This window comes from Panthera pardus, unplaced genomic scaffold (genome assembly GCF_024362965.1).
Source record: "Panthera pardus isolate Hobbes unplaced genomic scaffold, ASM2436296v1 HiC_scaffold_1, whole genome shotgun sequence".
NCBI classification, from domain to species: Eukaryota; Metazoa; Chordata; class Mammalia; order Carnivora; family Felidae; genus Panthera; species Panthera pardus.
Window position 1 is genome coordinate 2,532,129 of NW_026526654.1, and position 14,968 is coordinate 2,547,096.

The following is a 14,968-nucleotide window of genomic DNA, read 5'->3' on the forward strand; positions in this document are numbered from 1 at the left end:
GCAATCCCACCAATCCGAAGACACAGGTGCCTCGCGCTGGGAGTCAGGTTGAGCATCTTTGTTCAAACCGGGAGAGGAGGGTCCTTTGTGTGGTCACCGGTTCTGGATGGGGTACATAATAATAATAAAAATAAACATAAACAATAACAATAATAATAATAAATAAGGAAATAAAAGCCTGTTTAACGCTGCATCTCCATCTTCTCCGGGCAAGGGGTAAACACATTTCTGAGGCCCAAAGCTAGGGAGGACAAGCTGATGCTTATTCAGCAAAGGGGAATGGGAATAACTTAACTATTTATTTCCCATCATTCCCCCAACAAAAGGCCAATGTCAGAATTCAGGCGTAAATCCAAATGGCTGAACACTGAAAATCTGTGAAGGCACTCACATTGGAGGTGTAGCAACAGGGCAGACTTGCAAGTGGAAGGACTGATGAAGGGGCTTCCGGGAAACAGTCCTTTGATTTCAGTGCTGACTAATTTCTTTTGAAGTGATCGCTGCGTGCTAGGTACTCCGTATCTAGGGTCTCATCTTGTCTGTGAACGCATCAGAACACAGGCTTATAGAATTGTTAAAGGCTAAACTGAGGCCTACCAAAAATATTAAGAATCTATTGAACAAAAGTTGCTTAGAATCAGGCAACATCCAATTTAACAGATAGAGAAGATTTCCATGGAGCCGTACAAAATGAAAGACTTGTATCGGCAGAACGGAGAGGGAACAAGAAGTCACAGGAAAGGAAAAATAGCATTATTGCAAGGTCACTTTCTTTTAGAGAATGGAAGAGGCCTATTAGACTGATTACCTCACTAGTGCTGATCAGTGTTGCGACCGGTGCAACAAACACCGAGATCAGGGTCCTGACGGTAGGGGAATGTAAGGAAAAAAAGAGAGAAGAGAAGACAGTTTGGGAACTGGAGGGTCCCCTGGGCTGATGGCCCAAGTGACGGCTTTATTGTTGCTGTACACAATCTTTTATATCAAGACTCTTATGGGTCAGGCCATTCTAAGAATAAACAGGTTTCACATAATCGCTGCCAACCAAAACATTTAGTTCTGTGTTCCTTGTGAATTTTCTAAACGGGTCACAGCAAGACCTTGTTGATAAGATTGCTAGCAAAACACAGTTCTCATGTTTGTTTCTATTTGACTCGGGGTAGAAAAAGGGGAGGTAACATTACTGCCAACACCCACAGACCACAGGCTTCAGGAATTAACTTTCTCAGCCTTGACAAGGCTTTCGTATGCCCTTGAAAATGGGGGAATGGGAGGGGGAACCACCGGGTTGCCTGAGTCAACAGGGAACCATTGCTCGACCCGGTCTCAGCCTGGCACCAGGCCCAGCCTCCCACAATCAGGGGATTCCTGATTCACTGGAGCTTAATGCTCCACTTCTGGGACAGCTGACACTTGCAATAAATTCAGTCTTGGTTCCGTGACATGGCACTTAGCATGAGGCACTCCATTTTGGATATGTTGTCTTGTTTTCACAAGAAGTTATCAGTCCCTGAGTTGCCTCCCCCATTAAATTAACTCCTATAGACATGAGTTAAGGTCTCCTATATGTTAAATGCCAAGATGGAAATATAAGGTGTTAAGAATTTACTTACTTGAGCATCACACCTGGGAAGCTCAGAAATGCAGACTCTTGGGGTGCCTGGGTGGCTCAGTGGGTTGAGAGTCCGACTCTTGATTTGGGCTCAGGTCATGATTTCATGGTCTTGAGATTGAGACCTGTGTTGGGCCACACTGAGCATGGAACCTGCTTGGGATTCTCTTCTAATCTTTGCTCCTACCCTGTGCAGTCTCTCTCTCTCTCTCTCTCTCTCTCTCTCTCTCTCTCTCTCTCTCTCTCTCAAAATAAATAAATAAACATAAGAAAAAATAGAAATGCAGAATCCTGGGCCCCATTTCAAAGGTATTGACTCAAAAGTTGTATTTTTTTTCTTTTTTAAAAATTTTTTAATGTTTATTTTTGACAGAGAGAGACAGACAGAGCATGAACGGGGGAGGGGCAGAGAGAGACGGAGACACAGAATGGGAAACAGGCTCCAGGCTCTGAGCTGTCAGCACAGAGCCTGACGTGGGGCTCGAACTCACAGACTGCAAGATCATGACCTGAGCCGAAGTCGGATGCTCAACCGACTGAGCCACCCAGGCCCCACTTTTTCTTTTTTTTTTAAGTTTATTTTTATTTATTTTGAGAGAGAGAGAGAGAGAGAGAGCAAGTGGGGAAGGGGCAGAGAGAAGAGGGAGACAGACTCCCAAGCAGGCTCCACACTGTCAGCACAGAGCCCGATGTGGGGTTCAATCTCAAGAACGGTGAGAGCATGACCTGAGCTCAAGTCAAAAATTGGACTCTTGGGCACCTGAGTGACTCAGTCAAGTGTCTGACTTTGGCTCCGGTCATGATCTCACAGTTTGTGGGTTTGAGCCCTGCACTGGGCTCTGTGCTGACAGGTCAGAGCCTGGAGCCTGCTTCGGATTCTGTGTCTCCCTCTCTCTCTATCCCTCCCCCGCTCATGCCCTGTCTCCCAAAAATAAATAAACATTAAAAAAAAAAAGAGTTGGACACTTAACCGACTGAGCCACCCAGGTGCACCAGATGTATTTTAAACAGACTCAGATGCATATCACACTTTGAGAAGGTCTAAGGTCTGGTCTGGGTGTCACTTACCTGGCCACTGTAACCATCCAGAGCATTATCCAGAGGCCAGGAAACTTAATGGTGCCCCCAACAGACAAAATGGATCACAGCTTCAGAACAGTCAGCAAGATGCTTTCAAGATACCCCCACAAATGCCCTCTATGTACAAATATGTCTGTACAAACATGTCTTGTGTGTGCACACATGTCCTGTGAGATCCATGGGCCTCTTGAGATTGTGGGTGCCTTGAGCTGCTTTGGATATACTCAGCATTGACCATTTTATCTATTTACCTTAAAAAATGGAGTTGATTTAATGAACATTTCTATAGAGCTTATTATGATCTAGGTAACCATTTAATACATAATTCACATTAGTGCTGATAAGACCCTTTCCTGGTATGTACTATTATCAACTCCATTTTATGGATGGGTAGCAAAAGGCTGAAGAAAATATGTCCTGAGTTAAACACGTGGGAGGCAGGAGCTGACCCTGAAAATCAGGCTGATTGGTGCCAAGAAATTTTAAATATTTGGATAGTGAATTGAACTCAATTTTGAAGAAGGAACACTACTTATGATGTGGTGTGTAGAAGAAAAATAGTAAAACACCAATGCATCACTCTGTGTTTCAGTTTCTGACAAAAAAAAAGTCCAAAATCTTATAATTGGTCTCTCCTGGAAAGATGAAATTATTGTAGATGAAATTGTACTGAATTCTACAATCGCTGACTCCATTAAAAGAATAAAGCCTTTGAATACAAGGTGCCTTAAGGAAATAGAAAAAAAGGCTTGTTTCTGGATCATTACCCCAAACCACTTTTGTAGCCATCATTATTTTTTTTCTGTGGGAGCTTAATGAGTATACAAATGATAGTCTTGCTTCCCAGCACCAGTGGGAGACGTCGGAAGCCCGATCTTGCACACGAGGTGCACTCCAAGCAAGAATCTCTTTTCTTTTGCCTGCAGATTTCGTGAGCACAGACTTCTCTGACATAGTCTTGAAACTCACTGTTTGGAGAAGGTCTTTCTGTCTCAGTGAGGCTCACTTCCGGTGGATATTGAAGCTCTAACACATTTATAGTGTTGGGGAGGAAATGCTTTCACTCCACCCTCATGGCTTTGATAGCTGGTTCTGGGAAGTGAACCGACAACAGGCAGATTGACAGGAGAAAAGGTGTATGAATTTATTAATTTTTATTATTACATGCATGGGGGCCTCCCAGGGGAAAAGGGTGACTATCTCCCAAAGCGGTGAGATTGGAGAGCTTATATACCATCTTTTTTTTTGAATGTTTGTTATCTTAGAGAGAGCACGCACACACGAGCAGAGGAGGGGCAGAGAGCAAGAGGGAGACACAGAATCCAAAACAGGCTCCAGGCTCTGAGCAAGTGTTCAGCACAGAACCCAATGTGGGGCTCAAATCCACAAACTGTGAGATCATGACCTGAGCTGAAGCTGGACACTCAACCGACTGAGCCACCCAGGCGCCCCTTGAGAGCTTATATACCATCCTAATTGGAGCAGGGGAGGGGGCTGTGGGCCTCTGAGGGGGACAGTGAATGGTGTTTAGGAAAGATGAGTGGGCCCTTTGGAGAATAGATAGCAGGTGTGATAGTCTGTGACAACGTTTGTCTGGTTGTGGCATGGACTTCTTTCTTCCCTCCTGTGATGAAACCCCAGGAAGGTATTGATGGCAGTTAGGGTCTTTTTTTGGGGGAGGACCTGTCTTTTTTTTTTTTTTTTTTTTACATTTTATTTATTTTTGAGAGACAGAGAGAGACAGAGCACAAGTGGGGGAGGGGCAGAGAGGGAATGAGACACAGAATCTGAAGCGGACTCTAGGCTCTGAACTGTCAGCACAGAGCCCAACGCAGGGCTCGAGCCCACAAACTGTAAGATCATGACTTGGGCCGAAGTTGGACACTCAACCGACTGAGCCACCCAGGCGCCCTGGACCTGTCTTTTTTTTTGAGAGAGGGAGTGAGCACTTGGGAGCATGGAAGGGTCAGAGGGAGAGAGAGAGAATCCCAAGCTGACTCCACACCCAGAGCACAGTCTGACGCAGGGCTCAATCTCACCAACCATGAGATCACAACCTAAACTAACATCAAGAGTTGGATGCTTATCCAACTGAGCCACCCAGGCGCCTCTAGAAGAATAATTTAAATTTTTTTTTTCAACGTTTTTTAATTTATTTTTGGGACAGAGAGAGACAGAGCATGAACGGGGGAGGGGCAGAGAGAGAGGGAGACAGAATCGGAAACAGGCTCCAGGCTCCGAGCCATCAGCCCAGAGCCTGACGCGGGGCTCAAACTCACGGACCGCGAGATCGTGACCTGGCTGAAGTCGGACGCTTAACCGACTGCGCCACCCAGGCGCCCCAGAAGAATAATTTAAAAAGGGGGTCGGATGATAAAAAAATAAAAAATAAAAACATTTTTTTTTTCTTAATGGTTTCAGTGCACAGTGCCTGGTGCTCGTAGCAATTCCTTAACTATGTTCAACAAATGATGGAGTCAGTGAAAGGAGCACATTTCATCATCCTGAATTCCTGTGCCCACCACGGACACCATCCTTTTTCTCTGCTGGGATAAAGATGCTGTGCAGTGTTTTTGCCCCACCCCAGCCTGGTGTCTTACACATTCCCACCAATGAGCATTGCTGTAGATGAAATGTTGCAAGCCCCCCCGCCCCCAACAGCAACAGCAGCACTCGCTGCTTATGGATCCTGCAGGGGTGTGGGGTGGGGGGAGGGCTCTGCGGGGAGGCAGCACCCTGAAGATGCAGGAAGGGTGCCAGACCATAATGGTTGGGGCGGGGAGCTGCAGGTAGGTGGGTGCTTGCAGTGACAGTGCACGCACACTGGAGCTCTGCAGAGAAGAGGTAAACCTCCTTGCATGCTTTGCAGGTTCACAAAGCAAAGAAGGAAGGCAGCTTGGCCGGCCTTTGTCCTGGAGACAGCCTCCAGCGTGCACCTGAGACAAAGGCTGTGGCGGGGGTGCTGGGGCTCCTGTGGCCGGCCTTGCGTACAAGACCCTGGACGAGACAGGTGCTAACCCCGCACCCATGCAAGGTTTTGGGGTTGCTTCCCAGGCTGGGCCTGTCCTTTTCTTCCTGTGCTCATTTCCATGTTGTTTCAGCAGGCAGGAGAGAGGGAGTCTTCAGTCAAATCCCAGTTCCAGGTGGGAATGAAAGGCTGGAGACCACGGTGGAGGGGAGGTGGGGGGCGGGTCAGGGAACTGAATCTGGTGTTGGGTGAGCAGCTTGTGGGATGGATCATTGCCATCTCAGTGACCACACAGACACGCAGACACAAAGGCCAGATGTGCTGGCCCCTCAGCCCCTGAGCTGCACAGCTACCCATTCCCCACCTAGGACAGGTTTCGGGTGCCCCCAGGGGCTGGGGTCAGGGGACAAAATGCTCTGGAGGCCACACAGGCCTTTCTGGTTACTTGTTCCTCCACGAGAGTGAGCTCCCGTCCTCATGCGTATATAGTATATTTCTATTACTCCCCGTCTACATACAGATATGCAAAAGTCATGTGGGGAGCCTGGGTGGCTCCATGGGTTGAGTGTCTGAATTTGGCTCAGGTCATGATCTCAACCGGTTCCTGAGTTCAAACCCCGATGCGGGCTCAGTGCTGACAGCATGGAGCCTGGCTCATATCCTCTGTATCCCTCTCTCTCTGCTCAGCCCCTGCTCACGCTCTCTCTCAAAAATAAACTAAAAAAAAGAAAAAAAAAAGTAAAAATGTTGGGGCACCTGGTAAAAATGTAGGTTAAGTGTCCAACTTTGGCTCATGTCATGATCTCACAATTTGTGGGTTCGAGCCCCGTGTTGGGCTCTGCACTGACAGCGAGGAGCCTGCTCGGGATTCTCTGCTCTCTCTCTCTTTCTCTCTCTCTCTCTCTCTCAAAACAAATAAATAAACTTAAAATGAAACAATCAGGAATCACCCTGTCCCACTAATCTGACTGATAGGCCCCTGCTGTCCCCTCCCTAAAGGAAAGTGACCTTGCAATAATCACCCACCTTTGGCCCCTTATGACTTCCTTGCTTCCCCCCTTTCTGCCTATAGAAGTCTTTCATTTTCGGCTCCTCCGAACGCCTTCTTATCTGCAAGACTGGGTGCTGCCTGATTCGAATCAGTCTTTGCTGAAATACACTCTCACAATTTTCAATGTACCTCAGTTTCTCTTTCAGCAGTGCTGGTATCAGAAGTGGGACCTCAGGGAAACCCCTGTCAGTCCCAGAGCAACCGGGAACCAGGCACAGGCACCTGCTGAGCCCCTCTGAGCCCATGGCTGTCTTGCCGCCTTCAGTGGTCATGGGTAAGTCCTGGTTGGTCCTGGTCCTCCTGTGTTATGAACTTTCAGACTTTATCAGAGCATGTCTCTTTCCAGACTGGAAATCGGCTGAAGTCAGACTGGGTCCAACTTAGAAACTGGGCCAGGTCTGGGGTTGGATTGGGTCCTATGTGAGGCCTCAAGTAAATCAGATTTTGTTTAAAGGCTGAACAACCAGAGATAATCTTTTTCCTTTTAAGTTTTAATTTTAATTTCAGTTAGTTAACATACAGTGTAATATGAGTTGCAAGTGTAGAATTGATTCAACAACTCCCAGTGCTCATCACAACAGGTGTACTCCTTCATCCCTATCTCCCATTTAATACACCCCCGACCCATCTCTCTTCTGGTAACCATCAGTGTGTTCTTTATAGTTAAGAGTCAGTTTCTTGTTTTGCCTCTCTCTCTTATTTTCCCTTTGCTCATTTGCTTTGTTTCTTAAATTCCACATATGACTTAAATCATACAGTATTTTCTTTCTCTGACTGACTTATTTCACTTAGCACATAATACACTCTAGCTCCATTCATGTTGTTGCAAATGGCAATATTTCATTTTGTTTTCATCACCGAGTACTATTCCAATGCATGTATATACCACACCCTCTTTATCCATCATCAGTTGATGGACATTTGGACTCTTTCCATAATTTGGCTATTGTTGATAGGACTGCTATAAACATTGGGGTGCATGTACCCCTTTGAAACAGCACACCTGTTTCCCTTGGATAAATACCCAGTAGTGCAATTGCTGGGTCATAGGGTAGTCCTATTTTTAGTTTTTTTGAGGAACCTCCATACTGTTTTCCAGAGCGGTTGCACCAGTTTGCATTCCCACTAGCAGTGCAAAAGAGATCCTCTTTGTCCATCATCAGTTGACAGACATTTGGGCTCTTTCCATAATTTGGCTATTGTTGATAGTGCTGCTATAAACATTGGGGTGTATGTGTCCCTTTGAATCAGCATTTTTTTATCCTTTGGGTAAATACCTAGTCGTGTAATTGCTGGGTCATAGGGTAGGTCTATTTTTAACTTTTTGAGTAAACTCCATACTGTTTTCCAGAGTGGCTGCACAAGTTTGCATTCCCACCAGCAGTGCAAGAAGGTTACCCTTTCTCCACACCCTCACCAACATCTGTTGTTTCTTGAGTTGTTAGTTTTGGCCATTCTGATAGGTGTGAGGAGGTATCTTATCCTGGTTTTGATTTATATTTCCTTGATGATGAGTGATGTTGAGCATCTTTTCATGTGTCTATTAGCCATCTGGATGTCCAAAGATAATCCTGAGACACAGTGGCCACAGTGGAGAACTTTTAACCTAGATGAAGAGGTGTCCCAGAGAAAAAGGGGGCTCAGCCAAGTAGTCACCATAAAGGCTCGACAGAAAATTGTTTTTCCTCCTTTACAGTTTCTGGTGACCAAGATGAGACCTGCTGGGACACCAGACTCACTCCAGAACCTGCAGATGATGTCCTGGGAGTAAAAGCAGGAGCTGGCAAAAGGTGAGAAGGCTTAGCAGATCTCCATCTGTGGTGCCTGATGGAGAGAGGAAGGTGAAATCTCACGTTGTCCCTTTCTTTCCAAATTCGGACTGGCAGGAGAAAAACATTTTTAAAAATTAGATCTTTGGTTTTTTTTATTAAAAAAATTTTTTTAATGTGTATTTATTTTTGAGAGAGAGAGACACAGAGCGTGAGCAGGGGAAGGGCAGAGAGAGAGGGAGACACAGAATCCGAAGCAGGCTCCAGGCTCTGAGCTGTCAGAACAAAGCCTGACATGGGGCTCAAACCCGTGAACTACATGATCATGACCTGAGCCGAAATAGGATGCTTAACTAATTGAGCCACCCAGGCTCCCCTAAAAGGATTTTTTTTTAAACATGGCTCTATCATCACAGGTTGGCCAAACTGGAAGCTGATATTCAGAGCCTGCTAGGAACTTATTTTTAGGCCTCTTCTCCTAAGTTAAAATAAAGCTATGTACACAGAGATAAAGGAAAACATTCTGAAGCCTTTTGTGCTGAAGCATGTACTGAAATATTCCAAAGACACACAGCTATAAACCTAGAACATAGGAATCTTTTGCTTTCCATTGTAGTTGGAAATGTCCCTGATATCACGAAGCAAATTGAGTGTAATATGGCTGGATGGCTGCATCAGTGCCTTGATATCACTCAGGCTCTAATATGATTCTTTGGGGGAATTAAAAGCCACTGTCCTTATCCCATAAGGGATTTTGCTTTGCAAAAGCAGAAATGCAGTTCTAGAAACAATTCAAGATCCACCTGTCTTTACCATTCCCCAAATGTCCTGTATACATTTCATGATGCTTGCAGATACCGTAAAAGATCAGGATTTTGGAGGGGCACCTGGGTGGCTCTTGGGTAAGGGGCTGACTTCAGCTCAGGTCATGATCTTGCTTTTGTGGGTTTGAGCCCCACATCAGCCTCTGTGCTGACAGCTCAGATCCTGGAGCCTGCTTCAGATTCTGTGTCTCCCTCTTTCTCTCTGCCCCTCCCCCGCTCATGTCTGTCTCTCAAGAAAAAATAATAATAATAAATAAAATTAAAAAATTAAAAAAAAACCTCACAGAGGACAGATGTCAGACACCAAATCAAAGACACATTTTCAGGGGCACCTGGGTGACTCAGTCAGTAAAGCATCCAACTTTGGCTCAGGTCACCATCTCATGGTTTGTGAGTTTGAGCCCCATGTAGGGCTCTGTGCTGACAGCTCAGAGCCCACTTCAGATCCTCTATCCCCCTCTCTCTCTTCTCCTCCTCTGCTCATTCTCTCTCTGTCTCAAATAAATAGCTAAACTTAAAAAAATAAGAAATTATAACCAGGATTTTTTTTAACATTTAAGTAATCTGCACAGACAGCAAAGATTTTGTGTCCTACTAAAATACCTTACTGTGTTTCACGTTGTCTGTAGCAGGTTTTTGATTATGTAAGAAAATCCAGTTTTCTCATCTTACGCCATACCACCCTGAATGCCCCTGATCTCATCTGATCTTGGAAGCTAAACAGGGTCGGGCCTTTAACATCTTAAACTGCCACTTTGGTCGAGTAGATGAGTAAGTATTATTTCATAATAATCTGTGATCCTATTTAATCAAATGTCCAAACCTTCTGACATTTTCCCCAAATCAAATTCTAAATGGAGCCTTAAATTTTTTTAAATGTTTATTTTTGAGAGAGAGAGAGAGAGAGAATGAGCAGGGGAAGGGCAGAGAGAGAGGGAGACACAGAATCTGAAGTGGGCTCCAGGCTCTGAACCATCAGGATAGAGTCTGACATGGGGCTCAAATCCATGGACCGTGAGATCATGACCTGAGCTGAAGTCGGACACTTAACTGACGAGCCACATAGGCTCCCCATGTTGTCTTTAAACTTAAAAAAAAATATGTATATATACATACATATATACATATATGTATGTATATATATATGTATATATGTATGTATATATATATGTATATATATATATTTATTTTTGAGAGAGAGGGAGACACAGCATGATCAGGGGAGGGACAGAGGGAGGGAGACATGGATCCGAAGCAGGTTCCAGGCTCTGAGCTGTCAGCACAGAGCCCGACGTGGGGCTCAAATCCATTGACTGTGAGATCATTACCTGAGCTGAAGTCGGTGGCTTAACCGACAGAGCCACCCAGGAGCCCCTGGAGCCTTTTGACCTCAAAATAACTTTGACATTTCCCAGAGGGATCCTGGAATATCTCAAAGGATGTGTGTCTCACCTTGTTAAAGAAAGACGTCAGACCAGTTAGCTTGATTTGATATGCAATTATGGTATACAAATCATGCAGCAAGCACCTTCAAACACATCATGGTAAACCTTAAGTTGTATGTGTGGGTGTATGTTACTAATATACCATGAAATGCTCAAAGTACATAGAAATCTGTTGATACTCTCCTTGTCCAGCTAGCACCTTAAATTGTATGCCACAGAAACATCTACACTTCCTTATCAAAAGAACACTCACCAAATCTTTGAGCATGGGCATTTTTTAAAGTATTTTTATTTATTTTTGAGGGACAGAGAGACAGAGTGTGAGCTGGGGAGGGGCAGAGAGAGAGGGAGACACAGAATCTGAAGCAGGCTCCAGGCTCCAAGCTGTCAGCACAGAGCCTGGTGTGGGGCTCAAACTCGTGAACCACGAGATCATGACCTGAGCTGAAGCCGGGAGCCCAACTGACAGAGCCACCCAGGCACCCCTGACCATGGGCATTTTTAACTTTTGCCATTTACAGACCGTTGTTTTACTCTGACGTTCTTGCAAGAGCAAGATTCAGCAAAAGGACCCTGCTGAGTACTCTTGACCACGGACCCCACTGCCAAGCCACCAGGTGTTGAAACTTGGGTGCGTATTCCAAACTGAGGAAGGCTCCCCCTGCCATCTGGTCATTTGTAAACACCAGATAATGCCACTGGCCACATATCTCGGGCCATTGCTGAGGGGGATAATCTAACCTCCAATGTCTGTTGGATTCTCCACAATGCGATGCTGGCAATCCTGTCATTCTGCCCGGCACAAACCTTCCCCTTGATTTCCAATGCCTCAGCACACACCTCCTTACTCAGTTAAAAGATAATCAAGACTGACTGTGGCCAGAGGCTCAAGGGGTTTTTGCTGGGCAGCTACTGGTTCAGTAGCAGAATCTGCAACATCAAGAGTGAAGGGGAGGGGGAGCCTGGGTGGCTTGGTCGGTTAAGCCTCAGATTTGGGCTCAGGTCATGATCTCCATGCTGACAGCTCAGAGCCTGGAGCCTGCTTCGGATTCTGTCTCCTTTTCTCTCTGCCCTTCCCCTGCTTTGCTCTCTCTCATTCTGTCTCTCTGTCCAAAATAAATAAACATTTTTTTAAAAATGTAGGAGGGATTATTAAAACAAGACTCCAGACCCCAAATATGGAGTCACTTCTAAGCCCCAGCTCACCAAACCGAAACAATCAATGACAGTGTTAGCTCTCCCAGAAATGGGAACTTCGACCAGACAATCAGGATTCCCTGGTCAGCACTGGTGACAAAATCTGCCTGGTAGGCCCCTGCCGTCCCTTCCCCAAAGGAAAGTGGCCTTGCCATAAGCCACCTGCTTTCTTGCCTGGAATTACTTCCTCATTCCTGCACCCTTCTGCCTGGTTAAGTCTTTCATTTCCTACAGCTCCCTGGCACTCCCTGCTATCTGCTGGGAGACTGTGTGCTGCCTGATTTCAATCAAGTTTTGCTCAAATAAATTTGTAACATTTTTAAGAGGCCTCAGTTTACTTTTTTTTTTTTAATTAAAAAAAATTTTTTTTTTTAACGTTTATTTATTTTTGAGACAGAGAGAAATAGAGCATGAACAGGGTGGGTCAGAGAGAGAGGGAGACACAGAATCTGAAACAGGCTCCAGGCTCTGAGCTGTCAGCACAGAGCCCGACGCGGGGCTCGAACCCACGAACTGCGAGATTGTGACCTGAGCTGAAGTCGGACACTTAGCCGACTGAGCCACCCAGGCGCCCCGGAGCTTAATTTTTTAATGTCTATTTATTTTTGAGAGAGACAGAGACAGAGCATGAGAGGGGAAGGGGCAGAAAGAGACACACAGAATCCAAAGCAGGCTCCAGGTTCTGAGCCATCAGCACAGAGCCTCATGCAGGCCTGGAACCCATGAGCTGTGAGATTATGACCTGAGGTGAGTCAGATGCTTAACCCACTGAGCCACCCAAGCGCCCCAAGAGGCCTCAGTTTACTTTTTAACAGAGGAGATCTAGAAACCGGATCGCACATACGCCCGAAAACACAAAACCTGACATTTTATGAGAACGATTTTCCTATACTTGATGTATTTGATAGGTTTTGAGTTTTCAGGAGAGGTGGTCTGCATCTGGGAAGGGAGAGCTCTGGAGAGATGTGCACTAGGGTGTTGGGAAAGGAGAATGGGGCAGATGGAAGGGTGTAGGGAGGAGGCTGGGGGCTGGGGAGGCAGCCGGCTTCACCCACAGGACCTTGCCCTGGGGACACCCCAGGCCATGAGGTTTTCTCCAAGGTTCCCCCTCTTCCCCTCCAGGGCAGCCGCACTGCCATTGTCACCCGCATGCTAGGAAATCGCAAGGATGTCCAAAGACAGGGGTGAAAACATTAAGGCACAAACGTAGACAAAACACAACAGATTCCAAGCTCAGACACCAAACTGAGGGCGCAGCAAAGGCGATTGGGAAAGGGAAGCTTTGGAAAGCTCCAGAACGTGCCTCAGCCAATCGGGTAGGATTGTTTGAACCAATCCAGATGGGCTGTTCTGGTAAATACCAGAGGCTTGGCTCTTCCTGTTCATCTCAGGGGCCTCCTGAGACTGACTGTGTGCCCAAGGGATGCCCCCCAGGCGGCTGTGGGCGTGAGGGGGCCCTGAGGCGAAGGTCCCGCACCCCCAGCCTCTGCGCATCCCGTCACCGCCTGCAGTATTGCGTCTCCGCGCCCCTGTGCTACACCTCTGCACATCCCCGCACCATCTGCAGTTCTGTGCGCCCCCCTGCCTCCCCCCACCTCTACACCTCCCAGCACCGGCTGCAATTCTGTGACACCCCCCCCCCCCCCGCCTCCCATCAACTCTGCAGGTCCTGACACCTTCTGCAGTTCTGTGCCCCACCTCCTCCCCCACCACCCCCCACTCCCCCCCCCCCCACCCCAGTCTTCCCCCACCTCTGCACTTCCCGGCACCTTCTGCAGTTCTCCATCCCCGCGGCCCTTGTGCCCAGCACCCCTACACCTCCAGGCACCGTTTGCACTTCTGCGCTCCCACCCCAACGCCCTGCGACCTGCACCTCTGCACCCCTGTACCCACCCCCCGCTTCCACCCGGCCCTCCCAGCGCGCTGGAAGGGCGGCCGGGGGAGAGGGTTCCGCGGTCCCCCACCTGTGCTCTGTCGTCGCCCCGCTCGCCCCGCCCCGCCCGGGGACCCCGGGGGGCGGCGCCGGCCGACGATAGCCACGGGGGCCACCAGCAGTTCCAACTAAGTGACTTTGTGCGGGGTTTCCCGACGCCTTTGGCTCTCAGTTCGCGGTCTTGGGAGAGAGCCAGCTTTTCAGACTCGCTTGGGAACGGGACTGTGGGAGGGGGGTGGCGACGGGAGGCTCGCGTTCAGAACTCCGGATCCACCAATCCGTGGTAGGCCTGCACTGGGCATCCGGTTGCCCAGGGTCAGCCCCTCCAAGGCTCTGCCTCGTCTCCTCCTGCTGTGGGCTGTCTGCAGCCTCAGGCTGTCTCCGACCTCCGTGGCCAGCCCTCTGCTGGGACAGGAAACGCATCCTAGTATCTGAGAGAGGGAACCACCTCCAGTAATTTCTCCAAAGTGGGAATCGGCTCAAGAAATGCTTTTCCCAGGGGCTGGGGGAGGGGGGTGGTGGCGGGAGCTTTGGCTGCTGTTTCAGCCTCCTTATTCCGCGTACCCACGCGAGCTCCTGCACACCGCCGGCCTGCACCCCGGCTTCTCGCTCACTTCGCCTCCCCACCTGTGGTTTGGGTTCCCATCTGCATAACTCCCATGAGTTCTCTCTTGTTAGTTACACATATTTTGTTGTTTGTCGGTTCCTATTTGTTTCACAGCGTGTGATTCTGATATACACAGATTTATCTCGTGTTCCTTCAGGGAAAAGCTCCAGTTCTTTCCCAAAGCTACCAGCATACACTATTACTGAATTCAACTTGCCTCCGTGGGTTGATACTCACTTTTTTTCAGTGGCTTGTTTTTTTCCTACAACGAATGACTGGTCTTGACTTCAGAAGTCAGAGACCTGAATGTTTTTTGCAACTTCCACTCATCATAGAAAGTAGTTGCCTGCTGCTGTTCCCAGAAAAATAGATAACCTGGCCTCTGGCTTCGCTGCCTCCTGCAACTGGGCCCTGGGACCTTCTGGAGCTGGTCACACCTCCCTCCTGCATAAGCATTGGCTATCTACATGGCCACCTAGCAT

General features: G+C 47.6%; 1 protein-coding gene across 1 annotated transcript in view; it reads right to left on the reverse strand.

The window, feature by feature from the left end:
- The window catches only part of LOC128776570 (histone H2B.3, sperm-like), a 28,171-nt gene that overhangs the window by 1,991 nt on the left and 11,212 nt on the right, over positions 1-14,968 (reverse strand).